We start from the raw sequence: 15,804 nt of genomic DNA, 5'->3' as shown, positions 1-15,804 counted from the left end.
ATGCGTGAGTTCAATCCAAAACGATCGCTTTGTTTACGAAAAGTATTTATAGGCCCAAAACGGAAACTGCGTGCAAAAGTTACGCTCAATTCTTCGAATGTCAACAATACAAATATGCAAGTGCTCATTCTTCAGAAAACGAATGGCCAAAATCCCTCTTACATCATGACGATGCCGTGAGTTCAATCCAAAACGATCGCTACATTTTCGAAAAGTACTTATGTACCCAAAATGAAAACCATGTGCAAAAGTTACGCTCAGTTCTTCGAACGCCGACAATCCAAATATGCAAGTGCTCGTACTTCAAAATAAAAATGCCCGAAATCCCTCATATGCCATGGCAAAGCGATAAGTTCAATCCAAAACGGTCGCGACATTATCGAAAAGTACTTATGGGCCCAGAACGGACACTGTGTGCAAAAGTTGCTCTCAATTCTTCGAACGTCGACAATCCAAATATACAAGTGCTCGTTCTTTGAAAAACAAATGGTCGAAATCCCTCTTACATCACGACGATTTCGTGAGTTCAATCCAAAACAGTCGCTGCATTTTCGAAAAGTACTCAAGGGCCCAAAACGAACACCGTGTGCAAAAGTTACGCTCAATTTTTCGAACGTCGACAATCCAAAGTGCAAGTGCTCGTTCTTCAAAAAAAACGGCCAAAATCCCTCTTACGTCACGATGATGCCGTGAGTTCAATTCAAAATGATCGCTGCATTTTTGAAAAGTACCTATGGGCCCAAACTAAAAATCGTGTGCAAAGGTTACGCTCAATTCTTCGAACGTCGACAATCCAAATATGCAAGTGCTCGTTCTTCGAAAAAATGTCCGAAATCCCTCATAAGTCATGGAAAACTTTGAATTCAATCCAAAACGGTCGCTACATATCAGAAAAGTACTTATGGGCCCAGAACAGACACCGTGTGTAAAAGTTGCGCTCAATTCTTCAAACGCCGACAATCCAATTATGCAAGTGCTCGTTCTTCAAAAAATAAACACCCGAGATCCCTCTTACGTCATGATGGTTCCATGAGTTCAATCCAAAACGGTGGCTACATTTTCGAAAATTACTTATGGGCTCAAAACGGACACCGTGTGCAAAAGTTGCGCTCAATTCTTCGAACGTCGACAATCCAACTACGCAAGTGCTCGTTCTTCGAAAAACAAATGGTCAAAATCCCACTTATGTCACGACGATGCCGTGAGTTCAATCCAAAATGGTCGCTACAATTCCAAAAAGTATATATGGGCCCAGAATGGACACCATGTGCAAAAGTTGCGCTCAATTCTTCGAACGCCGACAATCCAGCTATGCAAGTGCTCATTCTTCGAAAAACAAACTGTCAAAATCCCACTTACATCACGACAATGCCGTGAGTTCACTCCAAAATAGCCGCTACATTTTCGAAGAGTACTTATGGGCCTAAAACGAAAACTGTGTGCAAAAGTTACGCTCAATTCTTCGAACGTCGACAATCCAAATATGTAAGTGCTCGTTCTTCAAAAAAAAAAGGGCAAAAATCCCTCTTACGTCATGAGGATGCCGTGAGTTCAATCCAAAACGATCGCTACATTTTCGAAAAGTACTTATGGGCCCAAAACGAACACCATGTGCAAAAGTTACGCTCCATTCTTCGAACGCCGACAATCCAATTATGCAAATGCTCGTTCTTCGAAAGAAAAATGCCCAAAATCCCTCATACATCACGGCAAAGCGGTGAGTTCAATCCAAAACGGTCGCTACATTTTGGAAAAGTACTTATGGGCCCAAAACGGACACCGTGTGCAAAAGTTATGCTCAATTCCTCGAACGTCGACAATCCAATTATGCAAGTGCTCGTTCATCGAAAAAAAATGGTCAAAATCCCTCTTACGTCGTGACGATGCGTGAGTTCAATCCAAAATGGGCGCTACATTTTCGAAAAGTACTTATGGGCCCAAAACGGAAATCGTGTGCAAAAGTTAAGCTCAATTCTTTGAACGTCGAGAATCCAAATATGTAAGTGCTGGTTGTGCAAAAAAAAAACGTCCGAAATCCCTCTTACGTCACGACGATGCCATGAGTTCAATCCAGAACGGTCGCTACATTTTCCAAAAGTACTTATGGGCCTAAAACGGACAACTTGTAAAGGTTACGCTCAATTCTTTGAACGCTGACAATCCAAATATGTAAGTGCTCGTTCTTCAAAAAACAAATGGCCGAAATCCATTTTACTTCACAACGATGTCGTGAGTTTAATCCAAAGCGGTCGCTACATTTACAAAAAGTACTTATTGGCCTAAAAGGGAAACCGTGTGCAAAAGTTATGCTCAGTTCTTTGAATACTGACAATCCAAATATGCAAGTGCTCGTTTTTCGAAAAAAAAATGCCCGAAATCCCTCATACATCACAAAAAAGTGGTGAGTTCATTCCAAAATGGCCGCTACATTTTCAAAAAGTAATTATGAGCCCAAAAATGACACCGTGGGCAAAAGTTACGCTCAATTCTTCGAACGTCGACAATCCAAAATGCAAGTCCTCGTTCTTCGAAAAAAAGGTCGAAATCCCTCTTACGTCACGACGATGCCGTGAGTTCAATCCAAAATGGTCGCTACATTTTTGAAAAGTACTTTTGGGCCTAAAATGAAAATTGTGTGCAAAAGTTACGCTCAATTCTTCGAACGCCGACAATCCAAATATGCAAGTGCTCGTTCTTCAAAAAATGAATGGCCAAAATTGCTCTTACGTCATGGCGATGCCATGAGTTCAATCCAAACTGGTCGTTACATTTTCGAAAAGTACTTATGGGCCCAAAACGGGCACCGTGTGGAAAAGTTACGCTCAATTCTTCGAACGCCGACAATCCAAATATGCAAATGCTCGTTCATCGAAAGTTAAATGGTCAAAATCCCTCTTACGTCACGACGATGCATGAGTTCAATCCAAAACGATCGCTACATTTTCGAAAAGTACTTATGGACCCAAAATGGAAACCGTGTGCAAAAGTTACGCTCAATTCTTCGAATGCCGACAATCCAAATATGCAAGTGCTCGTTCATCGAAAGAGAAACGGCCAAAATCCCTCTTACATCATGACGATGCCATGAGTTCAATCCAAAACGGTCGCTACATTTTTGAAAAGTACTTATGTATCCAAAATGAAAATCGTGTGCAAAAGCTACGCTCAATTCTTCGAACGTCGACAATCCAAATAGGCAAGTGCTCATTCTTCGAAATAAAAATGCCCGAAATCCCTCATACGTCATGGCAAAGCGGTGAGTTCAATCTAAAATGGTCGCTACATTATCGAAAAGTACTTATGGGCCCAGAACGGACACCGTGTGCAAAAGTTGTTCTCAATTCTTCGAACGTCGACAATCCAAATATACAAGTACTCGTTCTTTGAAAAACAAATGGTTGAAATCCCTCTTACGTCACGACGATGTCGTGAGTTCAATCCAAAATGGTCGCTACATTTTCGAAAAGTAGTTAAGGGCCCAAAACGAACACCGTGTGCAAAGTTACGCTCAATTCTTCAAACGCCGACAATCCAAAGTGCAAGTGCTCGTTCTTCAAAAAACAAACGGCCAAAATCCCTCTTACATCATGACAATGCTATGAGTTCAATTCAAAACAATCACTACATTTTCGAAAAGTACTTATGGGCCCAAAACGAAAATCGTGTGCAAAGGTTACGCTCAATTCTTCGAACGCCGACAATCCAAATATGCAAGTGCTCGTTCTTCGAAAAAATGCCCGAAATCCCTCATAAGTCGTGGAAAAGCTTTGAATTCAATCCAAAACAGTCGCTACATATCAGAAAAGTACTTATGGGCCCAGAACAGACACCGTGTGCAAAAGTTGCGCTCAATTCTTCAAATGCCGACAATCTAACTATGCAAGTGCTCGTTCTTCAAAAACAAATGGTCAAAATCCCTCTTACGTCATCACGATGCCGTGAGTTTAATCCAAAATGGTTGCTGCATTTACGAAAAGTACTTATGTGCCCAAAACGGAAATCGTGTGGAAAAGTTATGCTCAATTCTATGAATGTCGACAATCCAAATATGCAAGTGCTCGTTCTTCAAAAAACAAATGCCCGAAATCACTCATACATCACGAAAAATCAATGAATTCAATCCAAAATGGTCGATACATTGTCGAAAAGTACTAACGGCCCAAAACTGACACCGTGTGCAAAAGTTGCGCTCAATTCTTCGAACGCCGACAATCCAAATATGCAAGTGCTCATTCATCGAAAAACAAATGGTCGAAATCCTTTTACGTCACGACAATGCATGAGTTCAATCCAAAATGGTCGCTACATTTTTGAAAAGTACTTATGGGCCCAAATCGGAAATCGTGTGCAAAAGTTACGCTTAATTCTTCGAACGTCGAGAATCCAAATATGCAAGTGCTCGTTGTTAAAAAACAAACGGTTGAAATCCCTCTTATGTGATGATGATGCCATGAGTTCAATCCAAAACGATCGCTACATTTTCCAAAAGTACTTATGGGCCCAAAACGGACACCGTGTGCAAAAGTTACGCTCAATTCTTCGAACGCCGACAATCCAAATATGCAAGTGCTCGTTCTTCAAAAAACAAAAGGTGAAAATCCCTCTTATGTCATGACGATGCCGTGAGTTTAAACCAAAATGGTCGCTACATTTACGAAAAGTACTTATGTGCCCAAAACGGAAATTGTGTGCTAAAATTATGCTCAATTCTGCGAATGTCGACAATCGAAATATGCAAGTGCACGTTCTTCAAAAAACTAACGCCCAAAATCCCTCATACATCATGAAAAATCGGTGAGTTCAATCCAAAACGGTCGCTACACTTTCGAAAAGTACTTATGTGCCCAAAACTGACACCGTGTGCAAAAGTTTCAATCAATTCTTTGAACTCCGACAATCCAAATATGCAAGAGTTCGTTCTTCAAAAAAATAACGGTCAAAATCCCACTTACATCATGACGATGCTGTGAGTTCACTCCAAAATGGTCACTACATTTTCGAAAAGTATGTATGGGCCTAAAACGAAAACTGTGTGCAAAAGTTATGCTCAATTCTTCGAATGTCGACAATCCAAAAATGCAAGTGCTCGTTCTTAAAAAAAAGGCCATAATCACTCTTACGTCACGACGATGCCGTGAGTTCAATCCGAAACGGTCGCTCCATTTTCGAAAAGTACTTTTGGGCCCAAAACGAACACTGTGTGCAAAAGTTACGCTCCATTCTTTGAACGTCGACAATCTAAATATGCAAGTGCTCATTCTTCAAAAAACAATCGTCTTAAATCCCTCATACCTCATGATAAAGTGGTGAGTTCAATCCAAAACGGTCGCTACACTTTCGAAAAGTACTTATGGGCCCAAAACGGACGCCGTGTACAAAAGTTACGCTCAATTCTTCGAACGCCGACAATCCAAATATGCAAGTGCTCGTTCATCGAAAAACAAACGGTCAAAATCCTTTTTACGTCACGACGATGCGTGAGTTCAATCCAAAATGGTCGCTACATTTCCGAAAAGTACTTTTGGGCCCAAAACGGAAACCGTGTGCAAAAGTTACGCTCAATTCTTTAAAATGTCGAGAATCCAAATATGCAAGTGCTCGTTGTTCAAAAAACAAATGGCCGAAATCCCTCTTACGTGACGACGATGCCATGAGTTCAATCCAAAACGGTCGCTACATTTTCCAAAAGTAATTATGGGCCCAAAACGGACACCGTGTGCAAAAGTTATGCTCAATTCTTCAAACGCCAACAATCCCAATATGCAAGCTCGTTCATCAAAAAACAAACGGTCGAAATCCTTTCACGTCACGAAAATGCATGAGTTCAATCCAAAATGGCTGCTACATTTTCGAAAAGTACTTATGGGCCCAAAACGGAAATTGTGTGCAAAATTTACGCTTAATTCTTCGAACGTCGAGAATCCAAATATGCAAGTGCTCATTGTTAAAAAAACAAACGGCCAAAATCCCTCTATGTGACGACGATGCCATGAGTTCAATCCAAAACGATCGTTACATTTTCCAAAAGTACTTATGGGCCAAAAACGGACGCTGTGTGCAAAAGTTACGCTCAATTCTTCAAACGCCGACAATCCAAATATGCAAGTGCTCATTCTTCAAGAAACAAACGGTCGAAATCCCTCTTACCTCACCATGATGTCGTGAGTTTAATCCAAAACGGTCGCTACATTTACGAAAAGTACTTATGTGCCCAAAACGAAAATCGTGTGCTAAAGTTACGGTCAATTCTTTGAATGTCGACAATCTAAATATGTGAGTGCTCGTTCTTCAAAAAACAAATGCCCGAAATCCTCATACATCATGAAAAATCGGTGAGTTCAATCCAAAACGGTCGCTACATTTTTGAAAAGTACTTATGGGCCCAAAACTGACACCGTGTACAAAAGTTGTGCTCAATTCTTCGAATACCGACAATCCAAATATGCAAGTGCTCTTTCTTCGAAAAACAAACGGTCGAAATCCCTCTTAATTCACGATGATGTAGTGAGTTCAATCCAAAACGTTCGCTACATTTTCGAAAAGTACTTATGGGCCCAAAACGAAAACTGTGTGCAAAAGTTACGCTCAATTCTTCGAATGCGGACAATCCAATTATGCAAGTGCTCATTCTTCGAAAAAAATGCCTGAAACCCTTCATACGTCACGGTAAAGCTATGAATTCAATCCAAAACGGTCGCTACATATCCGAAAAGTACTTATGGGCCCAGAACGGACACTGTGTGCAAAAGTTGCGCTTAATTCTTCGAACGCCGACAATCCAACTATGTAAGTGCTCGTTCTTCAAAAACAAGCGGTCAAAATCCCATTTACGTCACGACGATTTAGTGAGTTCAATCCAAAATGGTCGTTACATTTTCGAAAAGTACTTATGGGCCCAAAACGAAAATCGTGTGCAAAAGTTACGCTCAATTCTTCAAACGCCGACAATCCAACTATGTAAGTGCTCGTCCTTCAAAAACAAGCGGTCGAAATCCCATTTACGTCACGACGATTTAGTGAGTTCAATCCAAAACGGTCGCTACATTTTCGAAAAGTACTTATGGGCCCAAAACGAAAATCGTGTGCAAAAGTTACGCTCAATTCTTCAAACGCCGACAATCCAAATATGTAAGTGCTCATTCTTTGAAAGAAAAATGGCCAAAATCCCTCTTATATCACGACAATGCCATAAGTTCAATCCAAAACGGTCGCTACATTTTCGAAAAGTACTTATGGGCCCAGAACGGACGCCGTGTGCAAAAGTTGTGCTCAACTCTTCGAACGCCGACACCAACTATGCAAGTGCTCATTCTTCAAAAACAAATGGTCGAAATCCCTCTTACGTCAAGATAATGTACTGAGTTCAATCCAAAACGATCGCTACATTTCTGAAAAGTACTTATGGGCCCAAAACGGAAACTGTGTGCAAAAAGTTACGCTCAATTTTTCGAGGGCCGACAATCGAAATATGCAAGCGCTCGTTCTTCGAAAGAAAAATGGGCAAAATCCCTCTTACGTCACGACGATCCCATGAGTTCAATCCAAAATGGTCGCTACATTTCTGAAAGGTACTTATGTACCCAAAACGAAAATCGTGTGCAAAAGTTACACTCAATTCTTCAAACATCGACAATCCAAATATGCAAGTGCTCGTTCTTTGAAATAAAAATGCCCGAAATCCCTCAAACGTCACGGCAAAGCGGTAAGTTCAATCCAAAACGGTCGCTACATTTTCTAAAAGTACTTATGGGCCCAGAACGGACATCGTGTACCAAAGTTGCTCTCAATTCTTCGAACGCCGACAATCCAAATATGCAACTGCTCGTTCTTCGAAAAACAAACGGTCAAAATCCCTCTTACATCATGACGATGCCGTGAGTTCAGTCCAAAACGGTCGCTACATTTTCGAAAAGTACTTATGGGCCCAAAGCGAACACCATGTGCAAAAGTTACGCTCAATTCTTCGAACGCCGACAATCAAAATATGCAAGTGCTCGTTCTTCAAAAAACAAACGGCTGAAATCCCTCTTACGTCACGATGATGTCGTGAGCTCAATCCAAAATGGTCGCCACATTTTCGAAAAGTACTTATGGGCCCAAAACGAAAATCGTGTGCAAAAGTTACGCTCAATTCTTCGAACGTCAACAATCCAAATATGCAAGTGCTCGTTCTTCGAAAAAAATGCCCGAAATCCCTCATACGTCATGGAAAAGCTGTGAATTCAATCCAAAACGGTCGCTACATATCAGAAAAGTACTTATGGGCCCAGAACAGACACCGTATGCAAAAGTTACGCTCAATTCTTCGAACGTCGACAATCCAACTATGCAATTGCTCGTTCTTTCGAAACAAACGGTCGAAAACCCTCTTACGTCATGACGATGCCGTGAGTTCAATCCAAAATGGTCGCTACATTTTCGAAAATTACTTATGGGCCCAAAACGAAAATCGTGTGTAAAAGTTACGTTCAATTCTTTGAACGCCGACAATCTAAATATGCAAGTGCGCGTTCTTCGAAAAAAAATGACCGAAATCCTTCTTATATCATGACGATATCGTGAGTTCAATCCAAAACATTTTCGAAAAATACTTATGGGCCCAAAAAAAAAATTGTGTGCAAAAGTTACGCTCAATTCTTCAAATACCGACAATCCAAATATGCAAGTGCTCGTTCTTCCAAAAAAAAATTCCCTAAATCCCTCATATGTCCCGGTAAAGCTATGAGTTCAATGCAAAACAGTTTCTACATTTCCAAAAAGTACTTATGGGACCAAATCGAATACCGTGTGCAAAGGTTATGCTCAATTCTTCAAAAGCCAACAATCTAAAAATGCAAATACTCGTTCTTCAAAAAACAAACGGCCAAAATCCCTCTTACATCACGACAGTACCTTGAGTTCAATCCAAAATAGTCGCTACATTTTCGAAAAGTACCTGTGCAAAAGTTATGCTCAATTCTTCGAACGTCGACAATCGAAATATGCAAGTGCTCGTTCTTCGAAAAACAACACCCGAAATCCCTCGTACGTCATGGCAAAGCCGTGAATTCATTCCAAAATGGTCGGTACATATCCGAAACTTACTTATGGGCCCAGAACGGACACCGTGTGCAAAAGTTGCGCTCAATTCTTCGAATGTCGACAATCCAACTATGCAAGTGCTCGTTCTTCAAAAACAAACGGTCGAAATCCCTCTTATGTCACGACGATGTCGTGAGTTCAATCCAAAACGGTCGTTATGTTTTCGAAAAGTACTTATGGGCCCAAGCGAACACCGTGTGCAAAAGTTACGATCAATTCTTCGAATGCCGACAATCCAAACATGCAAGTGCTTGTTCTTCAAAAAAAAATGGCCAAAATCCTTATTACGTCACGATGATACCGTGAGTTCAATCCAAAAAGGTCGCTACATTTACGAAAAGTACTTATTGGCCCAAAACGGAAGCCGTGTGCAAAAGTTACGCTCAATTCTTCGAACGCCGACAATCCAAATATACAAGTCCTCGTTCTTCGAAAAAAATGCCCGAAATCCCTCATACGTCATGTAAAAGCTATGAATTCAATCCAAAATGATCGCTACATATCAGAAAAGTACTTATGGGCCCAGAACAGACACCGTGTACAAAAGTTACACTCAATTCTTCGAACGCCGACAATCTAACTATGCAAGTGCTCGTTCTTCAAAAACAAATGGTCGAAATCCCTCTAACGTCACGACGATGCAGTGAGTTCAATCCAAAATGGTCGCTACATTTTCGGAAAGTACTTATGAGCCCAGAACGAAAATCGTGTGCAAAAGTTACGTTCAATTCTTCGAACGTCGACAATCCAAATTTGCAATTGCTCGTTCTTCGAAAGAAAAATGATCGAAATCCTTCTTACGTCACGACGATGCCGTGAGTTCAATCCAAAATGGTCACTCCATTTTTGAAAAGAACTTATGGGCCCAAAATGGAAACCGTGTGCAAAAGTTACGCTCAATTCTTCAAACGCTGACAATCCAAATATGCAAGTGCTCGTTCTTGTAAAAAAAATTGCCCGAAATCCCTCATACATCACGGTAAAGCTGTGAGTACAATCTAAAACAGTCGCTACATTTTCGAAAAGTACTTATGGGCCCAAATCGGACACCGTGTGCAAAAGTTACGCTCAATTCTTCGAACGTCGACAATCAAAATATGCAAATGCTCGTTCTTCAAAAAAAAAAGGTTGAAATCCCTCATACATCACGACAGTGCCGTGAGTTCAATCCAAAATGTTTGCTACATTTTTGAAAAGTACTTATGGGCCCAAAACGGAAACTGTGTGCAAAAGTTACGCTCAATTCTTAGAACGCCGACAATCCAAATATGCAAGTGCTCATTCTTCAAAAAATAAATGGCTGAAATCCCTCTTACGTCACGATGATGCCGTGAGTTCAATCCAAAATGGTCGCTACATTTCTAAAAAGTACTTATGGGCCTAAAACGAAAATCGTGTGCAAAAGTTAAGCTCAATTCTTCAAACACTGACAATCCAAAAATGCAAGTACTCGTTCTTCAGAAGAAAAAGGCCAAAATCCCTCTTATGTCACGACGATGCAAGTTCATTCCAAAATGGTCACTACATTTCTGAAAAGTACTTATGGGCCCAAAACGAGAACCGTGAGCAAAAGTTACGCTCAATTCTTCGAACGCCGACAATCCAAATATGCAAGCACTCGTTCTTCGAAAAAAATGCCCAAAATCCCTCATATGTCACGGTAAAGCTCTAAGTTCAATCGAAAATTGTCGCTACATTTTCGAAAAGTACTTATGGTCCCAAAACGGACACGGTATGCAAAAGTTATGCTCAATTCTTCGAACGCCGACAATCCAATTATGGAAATGCTCATTTTTCAAAAAACAAATGGCTGAAATCCCTCTTATGTCATGATGGTGCTGTGAGTTCAATCCAAAACGGTTGCTGCATTTCTGAAAAGTACTTATGGGCCCAAAACGGACACCGTGTGCAAAAGTTACGCTCAATTCTTCAAACGCCGACGATCCAGATATGCAAGTGCTCGTTCTTCGAAAAAAAGCCCAAAATCCCCCATAAGTCATGGCAAAGCTGTGAATTCAATCCAAAACGGTCGCTATATATCCGAAAGTACTTATGGGCCCAGAACGGACACCGTCTGCAAAAGTTGCGCTCAATTCTTCGAACGCCGACAATCCAAATATGCAAATACTCGTCCTTCAAAAAACAAATGGCTGAAATCTCACTTACATCACGATGGTGCAGTGAGTTCAATTCAAAATGGTCACTACATTTTCGAAAAGTACATATTGGCCCAAAACAGAAACTGTGTGCAAAAGTTGCGCTCAATTCTTAGAACTTCGACAATCCAAATATGCAAGTGCTCGTTCTTCAAAAAACAAAAGGCTAAAATCCCTCTTACGTCACGGCGATGTCATGAGTTCAATCCAAAATGGTCGCTACGTTTCCAAAAAGTACTTATGGCCCCAAAACGAAAACCGTGTGCAAAAGTTATGCTCAATTCTTCGAACGCCGACAATCCAAATATGCCAGTGCTCGTTATTCGAAAGAAAAATGGCCAAAATCTCTCTTACGTTATGACGATGCCATGAGTTCAATCCAAAATGGTCGCTATATTACCGAAAAGTTCTTATGGGCCCAAAATGGAAACCGTGTGCAAAAGTTACGCTCAATTCTTCGAACGTTGACAATCCAAATATGCAAGTGCTCGTTCTTACAAAAAAAAAGCCCGAAATCACTCATAAGTCATGGCAAAGCTATGAATTCAATCCAAAAAGGTCGCTACATATCCGAAAAGTACTTAAGGGCCCAGAACGGACACCGTGTGCAAAAGTTGCGCTCAATTCTTCGAACGCTGACAATCCAACTATGCAAATGCTCGTTCTTCGAAAAAAATAATCCGAATCCCTCTTATGTCACGACGATATAGTGAGTTCAATCCAAAACGATTGCTACATTTCCGTAAAGTACTTATGGGCCCAAAATGGAAACCGTGTACAAAAGTTACGCTCAATTCTTCGAATGCCGAGAATCCAAATATGCAAATGCTCGTCCTTCAAAAAACAAATGGCTAAAATCCCACTTACATCACGATGGTGCAGTGAGTTCAATCCAAAATGGTCACTACATTTTCGAAAAGTACATATTGGCCCAAAACGGAAATCGTGTGCAAAAGTTACGCTCAATTCTTAGAACGCTGACAACCCAAATATGCAAGTAAACGGCTAAAATCCCTCTTACATCATGATGATGCCGTGAGTTCAATCAAAAACGGTCGCTACATTTTCGAAAGGTACTTATGGGCCCAAAACGAAAACCGTGTGCAAAAGTTACGCTCTATTCTTCAAACACCGACAATCCAAATATGCAAGTGCTCGTTCTTCAAAAGAAAAATGGCCAAAATCCCTCTTACGTCACGACGATGCCATGAGTTCAATCCAAAATGGTTGCTACATTTCTGAAAAGTACTTATGGGCCCAAAATGGAAACCGTGTGCAAAAGTTACGCTAAATTCTTCGAACGCCGACAATCCAAATATGCAAGTGCTCGTTCTTCGAAAAAAGGCCCAAAATCCCTCTTAAGTCACGGCAAAGCTGTGAATTCAATCCAAAACGGTCGCTACATATCCAAAAGTACTTATGGGCCCAGAACGGACACCGTGTGCAAAAGTTGCGCTCAATTCTTCGAACACCAACAATCTAAATATGCAAATACTCGTCCTTCAAAAAAAATGGCTGAAATCCAACTTACATCACGACGATGCAGTGAGTTCAATCCAAAATGGTCACTACATTTTCGAAAAGTACATATTGGCCCAAAACGGAAACCGTGTGCAAAAGTTACCCTCAATTCTTAGAACGTCGACAATCCAAATATGCAAGTGCTCGTTCTTCAAAAAATAAAAGGCTAAAATCCCTCTTACGTCACGATGATGCCATGAGTTCAATCTAAAACGGTCGCTACATTTTTGAAAAGTACTTATGGGCCCAAAACGGACACCGTGTGCAAAAGTTACGCTCAATTCTTCGAACGTAGACAATCCAAATATGCAAGTGCTCGTTCTTCAAAAAATAAAGGCCTGGAATCCCTCATACATCAAGACAAAGTGGTGAGTTCAATCCAAAACAGTCGCTACATTTACAAAAAGTACTTATGGGCCCAGAACGGACAACGTGTGCAAAAGTTGCGCTCAATTCTTCGAACGCCGACAATCCAACTATGCAAGTGCTCCTTCTTCGAAAAACAAACGGTCGAAATCCCTCTTACGTCAAGATAATGTAGTGAGTTCAATCCAAAATTGTCGCTACATTTCTGAAAAGTACTTATGGGCCCAAAACGAAAACCGTGTGCAAAAGTTACGCTCAATTCTTCGAGCGCCGACAATCGAAATATGCAAGCGCTCGTTCTTCGAAAGAAAAACGGCCGAAATCCCTCTTACGTCACGACGATGCCATGAGGTTAATCCAAAATAGTCGCTACATTTCTGAAAGGTACTTATGTACCCAAAACGAAAATCGTGTGCAAAAGTTACACTCAATTCTTCGAACATCGACAATCCAAATATGCAAGTGCTCGTTCTTTGAAATAAAAATGCCCAAAATCCCTCAAACGTCACGGAAAAGTGGTAAGTTCAATCCAAAACAGCCGCTACATTTTCTAAAAGTACTTATGGGCCCCGAACGGACATCGTGTGCCAAAGTTGCTCTCACTTCTTCGAACGCCGACAATTGAAATATGCAAGTGCTCATTCTTCGAGAGAAAAATGCCTGAAATCCCTCATACGTCATGGCATAGCAATGAGTTCAATCCAAAACGGTCGCTACATTTTCAAAAAGTACTTATGGGCCCAAAGCGAACACCATGTGCAAAAGTTACGCTCAATTCTTCGAACGCCGACAATCAAAATATGCAAGTGCTCGTTCTTCAAAAAACAAACGACTGAAATCCCTCTTACGTCACGATGATGTCGTGAGTTCAATCCAAAATGGTCGCTACATTTTCGAAAAGTACTTATGGGCCCAAAACGAAAATCGTGTGCAAAAGTTACGCTCAATTCTTCGAACGTCGACAATCCAAATATGCAAGTGCTCGTTCTTCGAAAAAAATGCCCGAAATCCCTCATACGTCATGGAAAAGCTGTGAATTCAATCCAAAACGATCGCTAGATATCAGAAAAGTACTTATGGGCCCAGAACAGACACCGTATGCAAAAGTTGCGCTCAATTTTTCGAACGTCGACAATCCAACTATGCAATTGCTCGTTCTTTCAAAACAAATGGTCGAAAACCCTCTTACGTCATGACGATGCCATGAGTTCAATCCAAAATGGTCGCTACATTTTCGAAAAGTACTTATGGGCCCAAAACGAAAATCGTGTGCAAAAGTTACGTTCAATTCTTCGAACGCCAACAATCTAAATATGCAAGTGCGCGTTCTTCGAAAAAAATGACCGAAATCCTTCTTACATCATGACGATACCGTGAGTTCAATCCAAAACATTTTCGAAAAACACTTATGGGCCCAAAACGAAAATTGTGTGCAAAAGTTTCGCTCAATTCTTCAAATACCGATAATCCAAATATGCAAGTGCTCGTTCTTCCAAAAAAAATTCCCTAAATCCCTCATATGTCACGGTGAAGCTATGAGTTCAATGCAAAATAGTTTCTACATTTCCAAAAAGTACTTATGGGACCAAATCGGATATCGTGTGCAAAGGTTACGCTCGTTCTTCAAAAAACAAACAGCCGAAATCCCTCTTACATCACAACAGTGCCTTGAGTTCAATCCAAAATAGTCGCTACATTTTCGAAAAGTACCTGTGCAAAAGTTATGCTCAATTCTTGGAACGTTGACAATCCAAATATGCAAGTGCTCGTTCTTCGAAAAAAAACACCCGAAATCCCTCGTACGTCATGGCAAAGCCGTGAATTCAATCCAAAATGGTCGGTACATATCCGAAACTTACTTATGGGCCCAGAACGGACACCGTATGCAAAAGTTGCGCTCAATTCTTCGAATGTCGACAATCCAACTATGCAAGTGCTCGTTCTTCAAAAACAAACGGTCGAAATCCCTCTTATGTCACGATGATGTCGTGAGTTCAATCCAAAACGGTCGCTATATTTTCGAAAAGTACTTATGGGCCCCAAGCGAACACCGTGTGCAAAAGTTACGATCAATTCTTCGAATGCCGACAATCCAAACATGCAAGGGCTTGTTCTTCAAAAAACAAACGGCCAAAATCCTTATTACGTTACGATGATACCGTGAGTTCAATCCAAAATGGTCGCTACATTTACGAAAAGTACTTATGGGCCCAAAACGGAAATCGTGTGCAAAAGTTAAGCTCAATTCTTCGAACGCCGACAATCCAAATATACAAGTCCTCGTTCTTCGAAAAAAATGCCCGAAATCCCTCATACGTCATGTAAAAGCTGTGAATTCAATCCAAAACGGTCGCTACATATCTGAAAAGTACTTATGGGCCCAGAACGGACACCGTGTGCAAAAGTTGCGCTCAATTCTTCGAATGCCGACAATCCAACCATGCAAGTGCTCGTTCTTCAAAAACAAATGGTCGAAATCCCTCTTACATCACGATGATGTAGTGTGTTCAATCCAAAATGGTCGCTACATTTCCGAAAAGTACTTATGGGGCCAAAGCGAAAATCGTGTGCAAAAGTTACGCTCAATTCATCGAACGCGGACAATCCAAATATGCAAGTGCTCGTTCTTCCAAAGAAAAATGGCCGAAATCCCTCTTACATCATGACGATACCATGAGTT

This window comes from Olea europaea, unplaced genomic scaffold, assembly GCF_002742605.1.
Source record: "Olea europaea var. sylvestris unplaced genomic scaffold, O_europaea_v1 scaffold245, whole genome shotgun sequence".
Taxonomy (NCBI): domain Eukaryota; kingdom Viridiplantae; phylum Streptophyta; class Magnoliopsida; order Lamiales; family Oleaceae; genus Olea; species Olea europaea.
This window is presented reverse-complemented; position numbering follows the sequence as displayed.